Source organism: Vulpes vulpes, chromosome 3 (genome assembly GCF_048418805.1).
Source record: "Vulpes vulpes isolate BD-2025 chromosome 3, VulVul3, whole genome shotgun sequence".
In the NCBI taxonomy this organism is placed as follows: Eukaryota; Metazoa; Chordata; class Mammalia; order Carnivora; family Canidae; genus Vulpes; species Vulpes vulpes.
The window spans coordinates 73,250,415-73,271,047 of NC_132782.1; the positions used below are offsets into that span (position 1 = coordinate 73,250,415).

The 20,633-nt window shown below is 41.0% G+C and overlaps 1 protein-coding gene across 3 annotated transcripts in view; it reads left to right on the forward strand.

Moving 5' to 3' along the window:
• The window catches only part of TRIO (trio Rho guanine nucleotide exchange factor), a 356,945-nt gene that overhangs the window by 13,831 nt on the left and 322,481 nt on the right, over positions 1–20,633 (forward strand). Inside the window, exon 1 of one of the 3 annotated variants that reach the window (XM_072752732.1) lies at positions 11,964–12,202. The exons of the other annotated variants lie outside the window; for them this stretch is intronic. The gene's annotated coding sequence lies outside the window, so the exon portion shown is untranslated. Of the gene's footprint in view, positions 1–11,963; positions 12,203–20,633 lie in introns of those variants that run through there. 3 annotated transcript variants of the gene reach the window in all.

Sequence of the window (20,633 nt, forward strand, 5' to 3'; positions counted from 1 at the left end):
CAGTAAGATGTTCCAGGCTTATGTTTGACTTTTCTTACTGTAGTTGTGTGACCAGACGTTTCTCATTTATTTTTATTTTTTAAAAATATTTTTATTCATGAGAGAGACACAGAGAGAGGCAGAGACACAGGCAGAGGGAGAAGCAGGCTCCCTGTGGGGGGCCCGATGTAGGACTCAATCCCAGGACCCTGGGATCAGGCCCTGGGCCGAAGGCTGACGCTCAACCACTGAGCCATCCAGTGCCCCAAGACTTCCCTTTTCCAAATTCATGATTCCCTTCTCTGACAGTGAAGGCTCCCCCAATCCTCACTGTCTTTACTGATTCACCCAATCCAAGGGTATGCAGAAAGTAGTTTCAGATGCTAACCCACATCACTGTGATAAGCGAATCTACACCTTCAATTTCAAACTGTTCAAATTGGCAGTTAGTGGTCAGCTTTTCAGCTCAGAGATTTGTCAGTTAATCATCCAAAGAAAACAGATGAAGTCACACGCTGGAACTCCCCAGAGGTGTGTTTAAGGAAAGGGCTGCCACACTCCATCAACGGCTCACTTTCTGGTGATGGTGAGCACAAAATTGAAAAATAAGGAGTTGCCAAAAAGGAAAGGGAGATTAATTTCTGATAAGCACAGTTTGTGAAGATGACACCTGTTGTGGGAAAGACAGTTTATCATCTTCATCTCTATGTACTAATTGACGGAACAGAGAAAGAGAAAGGAAAGCATGCTGAGATGAAAAGAATGAATGTTGAGCTGTAAGAGGGGGAGTGGGAGCGAGAGAGGATGAGAGGCCAAGGTGGGTGGCATCTTCAGAATCCCGCATACTCTGTGAGTAGGGGGAGGAGCGGAGTCCCTGTGCTGGAATGAGTCGAGTCATGACTTGGGAGACTGTTGCTTTCTGCCCTTCACTGACCAAATGTTTCTTCCCAGAAACCACCTGCAGCAAATGGAATGTGGCTGCATGGTTTCTGCTTTGGTGTGGGTTTCTGGGAAGTGGGTCTGTGTGTACTCAGTTCTAGAAATCTCAGAATGGCGGGTGCAGATCTTATGTTACAGGCAAAGTATTTGCTGCTTGTTGTTTTTCTCCATTAAATGATGACAGAACATAGGCCCTTAATTTTGGGACATAGTCTCGAGTTCTGTATTTCCTATAAATGTCTTCATGCTTGTTTGATCATGTTCTGGGAAATTTGGCCGCTGTACTTCTAGAAGCCCTACAACTAGACATTTTAGCATGAAAGTAGAATCATAATTTGCTTATTAATATTTTAAGGAGGAAAGGCTTTTGATATTCAAAATTTGGAGAATAAAAGGTCATACCAAGGGAGAGTGGGAATGACAGCTAATGGGTCAGGCATTCTGGGGAAAGTCCTGGGGTGATGAAGACATTCTAGAATTAGGGGGTAGTGATGGTTTGTACAGCATCGCGAATATACTAAAACCACTGACTGGTATGCTTTAAATGGTGAATTTTATAGTAATGCACGTCATATATCAATAAGAAAAGAAAAAAGTTTATTGCTAAACTGGTAACACATTTCATATCCTTAAACAGCTCTATTTATGGGGTGCTTACTATGCACCAGCTATTTAATTTTCCTAGCCCCCTGCAGGGTAGACAGTGATATCCATTTGATCCCTGAGGAAGGGAGCTCAGAGAGGTTCTTTAACTTGCTGCATGCAGATCAAGTAGCTCTTAGGGACAGGCAGGAGGATGCAGAGTGCAGAGTGACGTTCTTTCCAAAGTGGGCATCTGGGTGAACACAGGGTTGGCCTGCTGATGTCCACCTCCCTTCCCCCTGTTAGGGACCTTTCTACTTCATATTTTTGTTTTGGGAGGGGGTGGATTTGGTGTCAGGAAGGGAAAACAAGGAAGTCACTTTTGAAAGAGAGCATTGTGGATAAGATTTAATTGGACTTCCGTTGTGGTTTGATGGTATATTTGGTAATTTTCAGGATGAAAGTTTTAGGGGAGTTTCAGTCAAAAAGGAAAGGGCACCTTTTGCTTCCTCATGGGTGGTGTATTTTGGGATAGCAGAGGGCACACCAGACATAGTTCAAGCTGGTAGTACTTCAGTCTTTCAAATAAACATTCTGGGGATGTTGAAGGGAGAGGCAACCTTCTCCTGTGCTATTAAAAATGATTTTCACCTTAAAACTTGCAGTCAGGTGCTCTTGCTAGTGTGTGTTCTGTATTTATGAACACTGGCATCCGCTCTGCTCACTTGCGTGCACGGCTGAGACACGGAGTTCATGTTAGACTCCAAGACAGAAACTATGAATTTGCATAAAATCACATATGCTCTGCTGCAATTTTCATTGTGCCTGTTTTAGAACTGAGTTGATGCTTCATCCAGAGTATTTTAGCTTCACTTAAAAGGAGACTTCTCAGAAAGAAGAATTTGTGGGGTTTTGAAATTTCTTGAGGGGATGTTCACTGAAAGAAAGGAACCCCTGAAGACTTTGAAGAGAGCTCATTTGTTGTCACTGTTCCAAATGTGTAAAGGGATTAGAAAATAGCCTTCCATTCCAAACCACTGCAGACTTGTGTTCCTTTTAGCATTTTGCGGCGTTTCCCCCTGACTATACGCAGTAAGAACATGTAGAGCAGGTTGGGGTTTGGGTTGCTGGGTGGCATGCCTGCAGAGGGACCAGAGGTCTGGCCCAGCAAGGGCCTTCCTGCTGGGTGGTGACCTTTTTATGGTGTTTGCTCTGTCATCTTTGTTTCCCGGTCTCAAATGCCTCGCTCAGAATTACTTAGCAATTGAAGTGGCTTTCATCTTCAAAGGACTTTATGGGCATTATTCAATATACGTGGCACTGTGTCATGAATGAGCTGCTTATCCTTTGAGCAGCATCAACATGCCAGGTGCCATACAGCTGGAGGAGACAAAAATAATATTCTGGCCAGTGGGAGTTTATATTCCAAAGAGGCAAGATGATTAGGCACATTCTCTTTTTTGGCCTCTTTTAAAAATGTGCTGGGGAATAACGTAGAAATTAAAATTCTAAGAGGTGATCAACTAGCTCAAGTCTACATAATTGGAATTGCTCTCCAGGTGAAAATGAAATTTGAGACGCTCTTAAAAAGACAGCATACTAACTCTCATTTATCGACGTACCGGGTGTTTTCTTCCCTGTGTGACAGGTGAGGATTTGTAAAGACTAGGGCAGAAACATTCTTGATTCTCCATGACCCACGCTTCTCTTTTTCTTCACTCTGTAACCAAGGCCACGCGTGAGTCACAGACCCTGTCGGTCCATCCGGGTTAGCTGGGCCAGCCTCAAAGGAAGCTTTGGGATGTCTTGCCCCTGTCAGCCCCTCTCTGGTCCCCATTGCCCTCCATTCCGTGTCCGTGCTCTCGTGCCTGCTTCTGTGTTGGGTATTCCCCTTTCTTTTTGGCTGTCTTAACTGGCCCAGCTCAAGGGTCACTTCTTTGGGAAACTGCCCTTGTCCCACCTCTCCCGGCCTCAGTGGCTGTCAGCGTTGGCTGGCACATTGTGCAAACCGTGTTCTGGTTCGGGTGTCTTTGGGTTGTGATTATTCCTTGTGAGTGTGAACTGCTGGGCCGTCAGGGCGGGCCCCAAGTAGAGGCATGGCAAATGCTTTTGATTTACACTTGTGGTTCTTCAACCTGGACTATATCATATCTGAATCGTCTGGTAAACTTTTTTTTTTTTAAGTTTTTAATTTTTTTATTTTTAGTAATCTCTACACCCAGCATGGGGCTTGAACTCACAACTCTGAGATCAAGAGTCCCATGCTCTTCCTACTGAACCAGCTAGGTGCCCCACCTAGAAAGTTTTTTTGAATTCCAGAATCCCTGGAGATTCTGATTTAGTAGTTCTAGAATAGGTCCCTGGAATCCATACTTGGAAAAAGTCCTCCTGGTAATTCAGGTGCATAGTTGATGTAGGAACCACTCAGCTATGCCAAGGCACATGTATTGGTTGTGGGTTATTGGGCCATGGTGAGTTTTGTGTAAGATATGATCTGTGCAGTTTGCAGAATCATCTCATTTATGTATCTGGAGGTAACAGAGTGAGCATAGCTCGTTTATGACTAGGACATCCTTCCTGAGGGAGAGGATCCTGGTTCATTGAGGAGCTTGCCAACCAGTCTGCCTTTCTGCTATGTGAACAGACTAAAGGCACAATTAGCCCTCCAAACTTGAATTTGAAGTTACTGTGTTGCCATAGAGATGTTGTGTAGTGTTGAAGGAGATTAGAGAAATCCCCTCGTAAATTATCAGAACAGATGGCTTGTAATCTAACACTCTTCTAGCCCATATTCTTTGTACTGACACTTGAGAACATTTAAAAATATCAGTTCTTACTTTTACTCTGTAAAAATGGCAGACTTCATACCAAGATTTAAAATGGGTGTTATATATGTCACACACACGCAGGACACGATGGCAGTGATGGACGGTGGGGAGAATATTTAAAGCATTGTAGGACTGGCCTCTCTACCTCTGCTTTTAGAACCCATGTGTAATTTGCTGTTTTTTTCAGTTCCAGTTATAGATTTCATACTCTGCCTTATTATTTTGATAGTACCAGTCAGGGATAATTTTTATCTCCTGGCTTGATGGAAATTGAGCTGTGGTTTCAGAGCTTTGCTCACAAAGGGATATTACAAGATCATGTAGGTTCAGAACCATATTGACTTCCAAGGTGTTTTATGTATGATCACATAAAGGGTATTTTCTGTAAGACTTTTTTTTTTTTTTTTTAAATTTGTTTCTTTTCCTGCTTTAGTCTGTGGATTGATGTGCAACTCTTAAGACTGTATCCCTCATTAAGGACGATTACTCTTTGTCTCTTGGGGGAAACTGCAGCCAGACCGGCGTTTTGTCATTATACGTGTGTGTGTGCACACACATGGGTATACAGTTGCCTATCGTTTACATTGTGTAAGTGGCTGGAGTGGATATATATACCTAAACTACTTCAAATTAATTGAATGATAAACCTATTAGGGTAGTTTAAAGATTCAGTAAAACTTAACCTCGTTTTTTAGGTTCTTGTAGTTATACATATGCTAACATAATTTTTACATTTCTTTATTCTCACATTCTTAAAGTATTCAGGAATCTTAACAGGCTGTCCCTACATACATTTTCATGAGTCTCATTTTTTATGTGCCATACATTAATAGTAACTTGCAAAGGAAATTAACAAGTTTTCCAGCTTCCAGACAATTCCTGACTTGCTTTGTGTGTAAATTGTGTTTTACACTGAGTCCAGATGTTAGTAGTACAGGGCACTTCTTTGACTTTTCCTCTGAGTGCACTTTTTACCAGCGTCTGAAGTTCGTATTGATGGCAGTTTGTGATGCCACCCGACAGTGGGACACATAGGCCACTTGTGAACCTGACTCCCCACTAGATGTAGTAATTTCTTCTTCTTCTTCTTTTTTATTTTTTTATTTATTTTTTAAATCTAGAGGTTTTATTTTTTTAAAAGATTTTATTCATTCATAGACACAGAGAGAGAGAGAGAGAGGCAGGCTCCATGCAGGGAGCCCGATGTGGGACTCCATCCCAGGTCTCCAGCATCACACCCCTAGGCTGCAGGCGGCGCCAAACTGCTGCGCCACCGGGGCTGCCCTTCTTCTTTTTTAAAGATTTTATTGATTTATCCATGAGAGACAACAGAGGGAGAGAGGCAGAGACATAGGCAGAGGGAGAAGCAGGCTCTATGCAGGGAGCCTGATGTGGGACTTGATCCCGGGACTCCAGGATCACACCCTGGGCTGAAGGCAGGCACTAAACTGCTGAGCCACCCAGGGATCCTTCTTCTTTTTTATTTAAGAGAAAATAAATGCTGTCTCTCTCTCTTAAGTAACAACCAGGGTGGAGGGGCAGAGGGAAAGGGAGAAGCAGACTCCCTGCTGAACAGGGACGCTGACATGGGACTTGATCCTAGGACCCTGAGATCACCACATGAGCCGAAGACAGATGCTCAACCACTGAGCCACCCAGGTGCCCCCCTTTAGGATGAATCATCAGATGACTTACTTAAGTCCTTTGACCACTGCTAAGTCAGTGCTAGAGAGTTAAGAAAAGAACAACAACAACACAAAAACAAGTGCTTGGTAATTATATCAAAAACATCAGAAAAACTGTCTTATCAGAGGGCTCAGGGCTTTTGTAGGAGTGAGGAAAAAAATATGGGATGAAGCCTGACTTTCCTTGATAACCACAGCACACCATGCAGCAAGGTTGGCTCAGCCTCCTGGGAAGTATCCTGCAACACTGTCTCTTGGCACTGGCTTGAGTCAATTGGGATGAAATTACCCAGTTATCACAATGCGTGGCTTAAGGGGAGGTGATTGGCTCTGTAAAACCACCTGCCACGTGGTGAGACAAGACTGACAGTAGAATCTGCCAGGGATACAATTTGCCTCAAGAGCAGAAAGGCTCCTGGGTCAAAGCCCAGGATCTTGTTTTCCTGAGATAGCTTCAGAGGGTTTGGACCATGACCTCGAAGCCAACTGGATTTGGAGAGTCAATGGGTGGCTCTCCATGAACCTATTTCTCATTAGTAGGGGATCTACTTGTCTTTGATCAGAGTTGGAATAAATCTTGTTTTGTCTCACCTAGTCCACTGGTGTTGGTGTGGTTGTCTTTTTCCTCTTAATCACCTTCTAAAATTATTCCCTTGTCTGTTGCCTCTGCAGGAGGTATTTCCTTATTGGAGTGTCTGCATGGTTAAGTCAGACTCAGCTTTTCACACGTAGGACCCATGCCCTAAAGTGTCACTGTCATTTTGCCTGTGGAGTTGCTTTATTAAATGCACTAAGGGCACATGGGCAGTGGAAGAGATTGGGCCTTTTCAGTTGGTGCTGGGATGTGGAGTGTTTGCGGAGCGAGCCATCTCTCAGCGTGGGAAGGACCACTCAAGAAAAGTGAGCTCCTAAACTTCCCAGGAGCTGTATTTGTCTTTTATTCTTCCTGTTGACCATCCATCTTTCTTTCTGAGGCTGTGTGTCTCTGAGTGCCCTTCTCAGGGACTTTCCTCTCTTTCCAAGTGATTCACCCAGAGGTCATTCTTCAGCCTCAGCCATTCCCAGACACAGCTCCACCTGCCCAGAAGTGAGCTTTTCCACAAAGGCCTCTGGATCCTATAAATAGCTGTCAGATGCCCTCGTTCAGATTGTGTGAACTCTCCTCAGGAGTCTCTGGTTTTCTAGCCTCCAGAGCTGGTAAAGTCAGCTGGAGCAAGATGGTTGGGGCTGCGAGGGGCACATGCAGATTCCGGACTTGTTAAATGAAAAAATGCCTTTCTTTACTAGGTGGGCTCCTTGTCTTTTTTCATCTCTCTTTTTCTCATTTATTTTATCTTGCATTTCTCTCCTTTCTCTTCTCTGACCACTTGAGAGGTAACAGTGCCACTCACGGCCGTTGTTAGGGTGGAGGCTGGAGGCACCCTGAGAGAAGAGTTTGATTTCTGGGGCAGGATGCTGCCTGTGGGGAGTCAGGATTATGCACTGGCACCTAAATTCAGCCTGAAGCTGGGAGGAGAGTGTTGCCCTGGGGACCTCCTTTCCTCCTCTGCCCCCAGGCACAGGTCCCATCCTGTCTGCTTCTGTGCCACAATTTTATCTAATGGAGAATTTGCATTTTATGGTGATTCTAATAAACTTGCTTTAGCAGATAAACCTGATGGTTCTTATTTTGGTGTGATTTAATTCCTTTCCCTAAACTGGGGTATCTCATTCCTCAGAATTCCATTGAATTACAGTGGCTCCAGCTTCATATAACTTCCTCTTGAGATTTATTTCTAAACTGTAATTTACATCGAGGCTGAATCTCACTGAGATGTGAATCCCCAGTACCCAGCACACAGTCAGTGTTTACTAAATGTTTGCTGAATGAACGAGGTGAATGCTGCATCCTCATATCCAGTGGCAGGAGGCTGCCATGAAGTGGTAACCTTAAGTCAGCAAACATGGGCTAGAGGCATTCTTAGGGTATATAGCATCCTGTCCGGGAGAAAATCTTGGGGTGAGGGGAGGGGCAGAGGAGGAAGAGAGCCCCATGTGTTCCTGCAGTTGAGGTGTGCTTGTGTGCTGGCGGAGTGTGGCCACAGGCAGCCACGGAGGCAGCCGTGTTCCTGGTGCTGATCTCAGGTTGGTCTGCTCCCCGCTGTTGACCGCTCGGAACTAGCTCATCCTCAGGACCCAGGGTCCTCGCGCCTGGACTAGGCATCCCTGTGTCCAGACTGCGCTCACTGTGAGTCCTCATCGGTATCTGCTGGATGATTTCTGGGCTTGACCAGTCACAGTGGAGGGTGAAGGGACATCTTTTATCAGGTTTCCCTTGAGATTTAATATCCATTCGCCTCTGATGTTTTTAACTTTGATGAGTTGATTTCTTGCTGAGTGCGTTGTGGAAAGGTTACATTGGGGAAAGTGCATGGGTGGGTAAGGTTTTCTCTTGGGATTGTTTTTATAGGCGAGCTTTCCATAAGCCTGGTAAGGGTGTTTCTTCTCTTTTCCATACTTCACTTCCATTTCTGGGACTCTGCCCCAAGCCCTTTAAGGCTTTATTTACATGAATCTGAAAGCAGGCCTTTTAAAATTATACACAAAATATGAGGCCAACCCAGTTTTTCATAAATAGGTCAACATGTTTCTACAAAGTAAGGGATTCAGAAATACTCTATCCCTTAAAGATAGGGTATTTTAAGGAAGATGATGAGTGTTCAAACTTAGTGGTTGGGGGACAGGGCTGAGGATTGTAGCACTAGAGGATGCTGATTTCAGGAACCTACCTTGGATGAACTGCCAGGTGCCACAGACATTGTTGAGGGTGAGGCTACTGGGGGCCAGGTGTGGTGTGAGAGAGAAAGCCAGGTGCAGACCTGTAAGGAGCTCCAGGTCCTTGAGAAGCAGCTGGGTGCTCAGTGTGTGCTGTGAGGAGCCACTGGAAGGAGGCAGCCTTCTACCCTAGGAGGGTAACAGAGACCTTTTTTTTTTTTTCCAGTCAGATGAGTACTCTTGCTTTACGTAATTACCAAACATTCATTTCTTGCTTATAGAGAATGAGTTAAATCTCTCCTGTAAGTTCTTTTTATTGATGATCGTGCTTTTTGCCTACGTATCAGAATCTACTACTAATTGTGTGATGCCGGAAAGCATAGCAAATCAGGAAAGGAAAAACTATGGAGGTATTTGCAAGATGGTTCTTCACATTTATCTGAGAGTAGATATCCTTCAGTAATAGTAATTATGTTTGGCAAGATCCTTGGAGAAGTTTCTAGGACTCTCTTAGGTTTGTAAAATTGGAATGAACCCTGAATAGCTGTGAAAACTGGCTCTGTACAGGTGTAAACACTAATAGCATCGCACCCAAGCATGCCATCCCGAGTCAGTGAGATGCTTCATCACTGATTTCATGGGCTTGATCGTCCATGAAGAGTGCCATGTGTTTAATTCATGACCAAGTTTTCTGTACTGTTAACATAGCCTAATGTAAGACATTTGCTTTAAGTTTACATAAAGCCCCTGAATAGGGAAATCCTACATAGGTGAATAAGCAGAGACCCTCCACAAATACATTTTTATCGTATTTTTAAAATAAGAGACTCTCAAAAAAAAAAAAAAAAAAAGAGAGAGAGAGAGACTCTCCGGGGCACCGGGATGACTCAGTTAAGTGGCTGCCTTCAGCTCAGGTCATGATCTCAGGGTCCTGGGATCGAGCCCCACATTGGGCTCCCTCTCCTGCCTGCTGTTCTGCCTGCTTGTGCTCTTAATAAAATCTTTAATAAAATAAAATAGGAAACTCTCCATTGAATCTGATGAATTATTTGGCAACAATGTGGTTTATTCAGCCTGGTATAAGTCTGTTCATTTTTCCCTTGTAGTTGATTTTGAAGAGGGTTAGTTTCCAATTTATTGTTTCCCCATAGTAGAAAAACTTTTGTGTTGTTTTGGGTACTGTTCTGTAGCTCTCCAAGTGTGTGTGTGTGTGTGTGTGTGTGTGTGTACATTGTCTCATCCTTCAGATTTGCAATGCTGCCCTTTGAACTAGCCTTCAGTTTGTCTGATTTATTGGGCTTTTTTGACTTGTTGGTGGATGCCAGGGCTTTTGAGTTCATGCTACCATTTGCTGTAGACATATTTAGGTTCATGTTCCTCTATTTCCATCTTTTTCATTTTAATTACTGATCTACCCTTAAGGCTGATTTTTGGAATAATGTGTTGAAATGCAAATTTATCATTGGAAGTGTCACTAAGAGTTGAGTCCATCTGGTGTTTCTTTACTGGGTCAGGCCTTGCTCCCCCCCTCACCCTTGGGCTGTGGGGTGGAAAGAGTCTTGGGGCAGGGAGGCTTTGCCAGCTTTCCCATCCAGATCTGACAGCCAGTGCTGGTGGTCACTAGGTGACCTCTGCAGTCAGTGTCTTCAGACCCACTACTTAGAGGGTGAGACTTAAGTTGACGTGAATGTATGGATTAAGTTTCTTGTTCTTTGTGTAGGACACAATTAAAGGGAAATTGAAGAAATCCTGGTCTGCTTTTGTTCATCACCTCTGTTAACATTGTTAATGGGTATCAAGACTGCCTTCTTTCATTCTTTTTTTCTTTTATAGTTGGGAAGGTCCCCATTTTTATTTTTACATCATGTTCTTCCCTTACACAGTTTTATTTGACATTACAACAGTAATATTTTTAATAAAGTGTTCCCACATTTCCATTTTCTTTTTTTTTTTTTCACATTTCCATTTTCTTTACTTTTGTAGGACAATGTCATTTTTGATGATCATTATTTGGTATGTTTGAATATTTCCCTTTTGATTATAGGTATTAATAGTGATTCAAATGAGAGGTTTTGTTTCAAAGGTGGAAATTTTGGGTTACTGCTCTGGCTTTACCACTAACTCCCAGGAAATAACCTGACTTGTTTAATAAATTATTTGTACATTGGCTTCTGTTGTGGGTAATTATCAAGTGTGTGATGTTCTTATTTTATCCAACTGGAGTGCTTGAGGTACTATCATAAAATTCATATCAGCAAAATGCATTTTTGTGTTTATTCTGTGGTGGTAATAAAATTGTTATCTAAACTTAATTATGATTTTTCATGTTGGATTTTACAATGAGTTCTTAAAAAAAGGATTGTCCATTAGTAGATTCAAATCTACTTTTGAAAAATTAAAAGTGAAAAGTATTTACTGGTATTGTAGGATTAGCTTGGAAATATCTGTAAGTCGATAGTGCTTGGATCATACAAGTGTGTTATCACCAGCTGTAGAATGATTTGGTAATTAGACAAAAGCATTTTCGAAAGGGCTTATTATTAAAAGCAAATGGTAGCAAGTTTTTATGGGCAAAAGAAAAAACAGTTGAGAAAAGCAGATGAAATTGAGGAGAGGGAGAGAAGGAAGTAGGAAGGGAAATCAGGCCATGTGTTAGGGACTTGAGGAAATATTTTATAGAATTCATTTACACTATTGGCTGCGTTTTCTGTATTTTACCCAAACCAGAGAGTCCTGTTGTTGTAACATGCTTGGAAGTTTGTTTCATATGAGACATATACAAGGGAGGTGATAATAGAAAAGTTGTGATAGCTTTATGAAGTATATAAATTTATTAACTTTTAAAAATTAAACTACATTCAGTGCAGAGAGTGTGGTAGTTCGTATATACTGTGGTTAGAAAGTTTTGAAGTTTTGGTTTTATTTAAAAATTTGAGATGTGCTTTTGGTAATCTTTAGCTGGTTGCTAACTCCACCCTTTACCTTAACCATTATCTGATACAGTCTTAAATGTTTGCTTGTTCATTCATGCATCACACATTTATTGAGCTCCTAAGGCATGCGGTCACTAAAACTAAAACTTTTCTTGGAGTTGATATAAAGTTCTAGAAAGAGAATACTATATATGTAGAAATATATTTTGTCACTTTCTAACCCTTTGCATTAAAAATACTAAATATTTACATATCTGTTTCAGCTTGACATACAATTTCGACATTTGATGAAATGGAGATGAAATATTAGTAGTTCATAGTAATGAAGAATTATTGGAACTTGACCCTGTTTCAGCATTCTAATTATTAGATTGTATCCAGTGTTATCCTAAAATCAAAATCATGAAGATGTTTTGGAGAAGAGTTGGAAATTCTTAGAGTCGTAGAGTATTAAAGTTACAAAGACTGTCCAGAACCAACCAAGCCTGACTTGTTGAAGAAAGTAAGTAAATGAAACATTTGGTTTGTTACTGCTTTAGTTTGTATGACCACAAAGAAAGAACTGACTGGCGTTCAGCAAAAACTACACTCAGCAGGGGGATCCCTGGGTGGCACAGCGGTTTGGCGCCTGCCTTTGGCCCAGGGCGCGATCCTGGAGACCCGGGATCGAATCCCACATCGGGCTCCCGGTGCATGGAGCCTGTTTCTCCCTCTGCCTGTGTCTCTGCCTCTCTCTCTCTCTCTCTGTGACTATCATAAAAAAAAAAAAAAAAACAAAAAAAAAACAACTACACTCAGCAAATTATACCCTTCTAAAAGAAACAAAATATTTTATAATAGTTTGCCAGAAATATAGTGCCATTATAAGAAAAGGCCGTTGGCTAAGCCTCTCATTGGTCACTGTAAGTAATCATACTTTTGAGTAAAACTATTGGAATGCTAATCTAAAGTTTTCAGTATTTGAAAGACTAACATTGCACCATTTAAGGTAATGCTGGCTAGCTAGACTTTGTAATCTTTGAATGTAGACCATAAGCCGAGAAGCCTGAGGTCAAAATTAGACATCTATCTAAATTATTTAGGATAACAGAAGACAAAGGCAGTAGCTGTTCTGAAGTCTGTCTTATCACTTGGTAGAGGACAGATTGCAGTCACCTACATAGGTTGCTCCAGAATATTTTGTTTTTAAAAATTTTATTTATTTATTTAAATAATCTTTATACCCAGTGAGGGGCTGGAACTCATAACCCTGAGATCAAGAGTCTCAGGCTCTACTGATTGAGCCTGTCAGGTGCCCCACGCTCCAATAATTCTTTTTTCCAGAATAATTTTTAAAAAGATTTATTTGTTTATTGTTAGGGCAAGAGAGAGCGAGCATGAGTGGGAGGGGTAGGGGGAGAGAGAGAGAGAGAGAGAGAGAGAGAGAGAGAATCCCAAGCAGACTGCTGAGCGTGGGGCCTGATGGAGGCTTGGTCTCACAGCCCTAAGATCAGACCTGAGCCAAAACCAAGAGCCATCCAGGTGCCCCTAGAAAACACTTTAAGTAGACCTTCAGTGTGTCCCAAACCTGATTGAGGTTTAAGGTCTAGTTAATTGCTGTTCCTGGATATTCCTTAGTCTGAGACTTCTTCCCTCCTTTAAAGATTAGAAAAACAGGAAAGAAATGAGCATGTTGCTAATTAAAAGGGAAAACACCGAATATCAAAGCACAGGGTTTTAGTTTAGTTTTGCTTTGTTTTCCACATATAAATGAGAACTGTGTGTCTCTGTGACTCCTGCCCTTCTCTGGTGGTCAGCGTAAATAGAAAGCCAAAAACTATCTGTACATTTTGGCTGTCTTCTGAGAATACAGTATAATGCTGCCAATATAACCCGCAGCAAACACCAGTAGCTCTAATAAAGCTTAGGTAGGGTCCCTGCAGGAAAGTGAAACAAAGAAGTGTTTCTGCTAATAACTCCAGCATCACTAAGGTGTAGATAATGTCATGTACTTTTTTAGAAAGATGCACTTTATGATGCTGCTGATTTATCAGGTCCTGTCGTTCTTGGTCAATCTTGACCTAATACCCTGGTGGCCGTGGGTTTAGTGGGTTGCATATGAGCAGTTACATGTACAGCTTGGCATGTATTTTCAGGGCCTGATGTGGTTAAGGCTCATTTGGTTGCTGGAGCAACAGGGGGAGTTTATCGTATGGGAGCCCCTCAGTCAAGCTGGTGGAGGCAGTGGCTTCGCCCTCCTCAGGAGGAGCTGGCAGTGGAAACTGGAATAGCTACTCTGAGTTTGTCTGCTTCCTGTTTCTTCCTGCTTTCTCTGTCCACCCAGCAGACTTCACCGTCACTCTGTGGAAGGAGCTGGACTAGCAGCTCGAAGCAGTTGGTAGCTCTATGGTCAGGGGCGTACAGGGGGCTGCCACCTGACCCGTGCTCAAGAGAAGGTTCTGCTGTGAAGCATAGTGTCCCCTCATTAAGAGCCTGTTTGTAGGTGACTTTCTAAAGATACCCTCCAAACGGGGAGATCAGAAAGCTAAATAAGTAACAGAGTGCTTAGAGTAAGAGTAGGCTGCAGACCCATGAACTTGGATGGGAAAAAAAATTCATCCCATCTCTATTTTCAAAGCTCTCCAACTAAATACAGCATATTTTCTTCCATAATGAATGTAATGCAGTACTTCTGGCAGTACCTGTGACATGTCTCCAGTGGATATCATGGATGTTTTCAAATTCTGTTCTAGATACTGCATATTTCAAAGTATTGTTATGCTCATCACTACTTCAAAATTAATAGTAGTTACTAGACTGCTAGGTCTTTTTACTTAATGTAAAGAAACAAATACTTAAAAATCTTTTTGATAACTTTAAAAAATGTTTTTTCTGTGTAAGTTTCTTTATGCATTTAAAAAGAATATTCTGAGAAGAGGTCCATTAAGTTTCTCCAGCTGCCACTAGTTAGAAATACGGTACTCCTAAAAAATTGCTAGCTGGAATTTTTTTTTTTTTTTGGCTAGCTGTAATTGAGACTACAGTGTTCTTCCGATGGCTGTCAAGATTCAGATGTTTAATTGAACACCAATAAAAAATAAACTTCTTATTAAAAAAAAAGATTCAGATGTTTTCTAGAAAGAGTTCTCCAATTTCTTTCCAATTTTCCCTGTTCTTAAGAGTCCTTTTTCCCTTTTCACAATTCTTATTAGTTCCTTTGATCTTTTAAGGTCTAGTAATAGATTACATTTCTTGTTTGTCCTTTGCATAAGTTGTATATTCTTTGGAGCTGAGGATTCTAGAAAATTACAGTATTTCTTTTTCCTTTTTTTTTTTTTTTAAGATTTTATTTATTCATGAGAGACAGAGAGAGTCAGAGGCAGGCAGAGAGAGAAGCGGGCTCCATGCAGGGAGCACGATGTGGGACTCCATCCTGGGACTTCAGGATCATGCCCTGAGCCAAAGGCAGACACTCAGACACTGAGCCACCCGGGCATCCCCAGTATTTCTTTCTAAACATTTTATTTTACTTTATTTAGTAGGCTCCATGTCCACATGGGGCTTGAACTCACCACGACGAGATCAAGAGCTACATGCGCCACTGAGCCAGCCAGGTGCCTTGGATTATTAAAGTTCAGAGATAGACCAGGATAAAACTAGATAAAACACTACCTCACGGTATTGTGACAAGATCTGTTTTACAGGCCTGTGTGTCTCAAGATTAGGTATGATGAAGAGAGTTTACTTAACTGTTCCAGGTATTTTATTTTATTTTATTTTATTTATTTTATTTTATTTTATTTTATTTTATTTTATTTTATTTTATTTTATTTTATTTTATTTTTTATTTTATTTTATTTTATTTTTTATTTTATTTTATTTTATTTTATTTTATTTTATTTTATTTTATTATTTTTTTGTTCCAGGCATTTTAAATAAAACTAATTTTATCACAATGAAAAGTACATGAATATTTTAAAAACTCCCCCATAAGGATAGGTAGCCCGTCTGTCATGTAGTGTGCTTTCAATCCTTTTAGCATGAGCTTAGCATAATTTAGAGTCATGATAATATAGAGGATACTTAGTGGTCTAACAGTGTGCTAGATTGGGGGAGAAAAAGCTCATGAAGGAAAAGTTCACAGAATGTCACGTTATGGTAAAAGTCTCTTTTTGCAACAGAAATACTGATTGTGGGACGCCTGGGTGGCTCAGCGGTTGAGCAGCTGCCCCTGGCTCAGGGCATGATCTTTGTCTCAGGATCGAGTCCCACATCAGGCTCCCTGCCTGGAGCCTGCTTCTCCCTCTGTCTACGTCTCTGCCTTTCTCTCTCTGTGTCTTTCATGAATAAATAAATAAAATCTTAAAAAAAATACTGATGTGAAGACTCGAGGTTCATGCATTTTAGGATAATAAATATCAAGCATAGTTCTTACTTAGAAATATAACTTGTTATAAAATAGGGATTAAAAGTTCCCCTTCATGCTTTTAGAGATGGTTTTAAGGTTTAGTGATGTTGAACCTTTCAAAAATAACATTTTTTACTTAGTGCCAAGTAAGCAGAGAGAACCAAAACATTTAATTCTTCTTTAAAGTGTAATCACTTGATGGGGTGCCAGGGTGGCTCAGTCAGTTAGGTGGCCAAATCTTGATTTTGGCTCGGATCATGGTCTCAGGGTCTTAAGATCGAGGCTTGAGCCTGGCCCTGGGCTGAGAAGGGAGCCTGATCTTCTCCCTGCCACTGCTCTCGCTCTCACTCTCAAAAAAAAGTATAGTCACTTGAAATTTGAGTTTTAAGTCTCATCTTTATGGCGATTGGACAGTTTATGCCCATTTTTACAGGGTTGATATTAGATATATTCACTTTATGAATGCAGTGGTTACCTGAGACACTGACCATTAAATTTAGTTTTTGGGGCAGTCCAGGTGGCTCAGTGGTTTAGCACCGCCTTCAGACCAGGGCCTGATCCTGAAGTCCCGGGATCCAGTACCACATCGGGCTCCCTGCATGGAGCCTGCTTCTCCCTCTTCCTGTGCCTTTGCCTCTCTTTCTCTCTGTGTCTCTCATTAAATAAATAAAATCTTAAAAAAAAAATAAATGTAGTTTTCACAAGGGGTGCCCGGCTTGGTCAGTCTCTGGAGTGTAGGATTTTTGATTTCAGGGTTGTGAGTCTGAGTCCCACGTTGAGTGCAGAGATTATTTAAAAATAAAATCTTTTAAAAAAAGTTTAGTTTTCATAAGAGTGTTTTTAGATAGGCACAACCAGCCCATTCAGGGTGCTTTGTTTCTGTGTACCACTTTCTCTACCATGACTGTGCCCTGAGATTGGAGAGATCTGTGAGGCAGATAATTTATTCTGGAACTCATTTGCATGATGAAACAACTTTTATCAATAAATTGCCACTTTTACATTTTGTTTTCAGTGGCTTATACTTCACAAGTTCAAAGGTCTCAAAGTTTAAAGGTCACATTTTAATTTTTTGGTAATTTTTAATTGAAGTAGACGTACAATGTTATATCAGTTTTATATGTATGATATACTGACTTAATTTTGTACATTACTCGGTACTTACCATGGAAAGTGTGGTCACTACATTTTGATTTTTTTGTTAGTAACTGGAATAAAAACATTTTTATTATGAAAAACATAGATCTTTTTAATGCCATGCATTTCTGGTATTTGTGTGAATTTCATGTTAATTCTTGGTATTTGACTGCCCTGAAATATGCAAACACTAGCATTGCACCTTCCTTACTGGAGCTTCTGCCTAGAACCTGGAGATTTGAACATCCTAGGATTCTGACATTTTTCAGCATGCTACTACCTCTGGTTTACTAGCAAAAGGCAAATTAAAAGGTGGAATACCGCTAATGGAGCAGGAGAGGAAGAGATAGGAAAAAAGAAGAGAAAGAAGGTGAATATTGCGGGACTAACTGGCTTCACTCTATTGGCTGGACCTGCAACTCCCTGGAGAACAGAATTGCTCCTGTCTCCACTGAGAGCCCTCCTATGACTCAAGTCACTGGGGTTGGGCACGTAGGAGTTTTTCTTCCTCTTGATTGCACTTTATTACCTCTTGAGTATTTTGGCGGCATGAAGGAGGAGCTGCTTTGCATCTGTATGTAAATGTAAGTCTTTCCCTGGAGTTTCCACAGGCCCATTGCAGATTAAAAGTGAAAACTCAAATCAGCCCTGCTGTACCATGGCTTGGCTCTGTTTCTAACCCACTGTGAGGATTTTATCAATGTTGTCTTCTTTTTTCCATTCTGTTTATAGTATTTAATATACATGTAATATTGTAGATTGCCTCTTACTGTGTGTGGCTTGTTTTTATTTTCATTTTTTACAAACACTCCTACCCTGTGATTTTCCTAGTACATGAAGGAATTCTTCATTTCCCTACTTTTTCTAAACCATTGTTCCCTGAAACTGCTGCTTTTAGGGCAGAGATTTAGTCTGTCCTTTATTACTCTATATTTGCCAACAGGAGCAGTGAGTTGTATGTGTGGTGGTGCTGAGACCACACAGCAAAGGCTTTCTTGTGCTGCCAGAGATCGAAAGGGAGGTAGGTCATTACAGGTGATACTTGTCGGCACAACAATGCTGCCACTTAAAAGTATAGAGAAAATGAATAATATTCAGATTGACTAATGTTATTGCTAAGATTCAACTTTAGAAACCCTAAGGTGATCACCTTGTGCTCTGTGGTGTGGTTAAAATCCCATGGTCCTGCTTGATGTTTAAAAGGGGACAGGTGTTGTCATCAAATGTTGATGCTTTCTTAGCTCGACATTTTTTATTTGGTAGGTTGACCTTATGGTCTAAATAGAGATGCTTCTGAGACTGAATAAGGGTGTTACTGATAATTATTTTGGAACAATAGGTGTCAACTGGAACTATCCCTGTAGAACCAGAATATATGCTCACTTAGTGACCACAGTTTTGTAATTTCTGTATACAGAGGCTAAGAGTCTTGTTAAGATAGTCATGACTCCCAATGATAAGTGTTTCGTGGCTCATTCCTAACTTAGATAAAATGATATTTGATTCAGTATTGGACACATAAAGGCGTTGACAATTGGCCAAGAAGAGTAGTCAGAAGAGATGATGCTGAGTCAGAACTCCTGTCAATGGTGGTCTGTTTTTAAACAGACGTAGAGTACATTCTGAGATCCTCCCTCCGCCCCCTGCCACGCCCCAGCCCCCAGCTCAAGGGGTTGAATTGCCCATTTTATATGTGAGCTAAGTGTGACTTGAGCAGTGAATCAGGATTTGTCAACACTCAGGACCTGGCATGCATCCTACCCTTCTTTACATGAACTCAGAAGGGGGTCTTTGTGCTACCTTCTCTCTCCCTAATCACAGAAGAAGGGTGGTGAAAAAGGCTTTTTGATTGCATTCTTGTTTTGAATGAGTGAAGTTATTCTTGTCAGAGGCAGAGAGCCCCCTCCTGGCCAGCGGCCCTCAAGATCCCCCCCCCAAGTGACTCTGGTGTCCCAGGATGAGGGGAAAATCCTCTTCAGCAGCTAGATTCCCTGAGTAGAACCCCCCACAACTGCTTCACTGAACGTTAGAGCACTTGCTCTGTACTGGATCTTAATTTTAAGTTCTGTAATGCTAGGTTAAATGCCTTTTTAACCGCCTTAAAATAAAAATATATTCTTTCTGCTTTTTCTGTGCTCTGAATTCTTCAGTAATATAAGCACTTAGGTAAATCAGAAGTAGTAATATGTGTTAAAACATATCTTCTTGGGATCCCTGGGTGGCGCAGCGGTTTGGCGCCTGCCTTTGGCCCAGGGCCCGATCCCAGAGACCCGGGATCGAATCCCACGTCGGGCTCCCGGTGCATGGAGCCTGCTTCTCCCTCTGCCTGTGTCTCTGCCTCTCTCTCTCTCTGTGACTATCATAAATAAATAAAAAAAATTTAAAAAATATATTAAAAAAAAAGAAACATTAAAAAAAATATCTTCTTAAAATCTGGAATTTTGCACTTGATTTTGGGAGGTATATTAATGTTAAAATAACCATTAACTGTAATATAGTTGTAGTCAAGCCTGTATACTCCCTGGTTTTCTGGCGCAGCCTCTTGAAATAACCTAGATAAAAAGCTAGTTACATGCTGATATTTTCAGTCTGTGTGGCCTGAATTTCCAAACTGATCATTACATACTGCCTGGAGCTTTCTATTCTCATTGGATTAAAAAAGATTATTTTGAAAGGAATGGGGCAAAGAAGATAACAGAGTTTGCCACTCTGTTTTCTTTAACTGTGCTAAGAGTATTCAGTTACATGAAATCCGTTAGTATTTTTACCTAAATAAGGCTTGTTTGCTTTAAAAAAACAAAAAAATCCCTAAATTGGACTTTGTTAAGAATCTCATGTTTAGCTTAAAAAAAAATCTCGGAGGTAGGACATGTTGGACCTGTCTGATCTTTGAATGTAAGAATCCAGATAGTTTTTATTTTCTTCTAAAATCTATTGAGTTGGCTAATCTTTCTGCCTATGTTAAAATAAATACTTTTGTCCAGTGAAATATTCAGAAAAAAAAAAACTAAGGTCTAAAAAAAATGCAAGAAAATAGCATTGATATGCATTCTCTTTTAGAATCTTCCTTGGTTCCATTATATGAATTATGGAAAAAAATTGGTAGTGGAACCTTACAATGCATATTTTAGTTCGATTCTTCTATCATGTCTCAGTCTCTTTCTGTTTGTAGGATGTGCAGCTAACATTACAGCCTTTTCCTGAGTAATAAAGGCATAGAATGAATGTTGATATTTCTGTAGATACCAGTTTATTCTTAGATGCCTTGAAATGTGTGAGAGGACTGGAAAGGAGACAGCCTCTCAGACACTGGCCCAGGTGATATTGTGTTAGTGCTTCTCTAAAGGTTTGGGCATTTGTTGAAACTGAAGGTGTGGAGCGCCACTCCAGGCTTTATGGACCCTGCGGG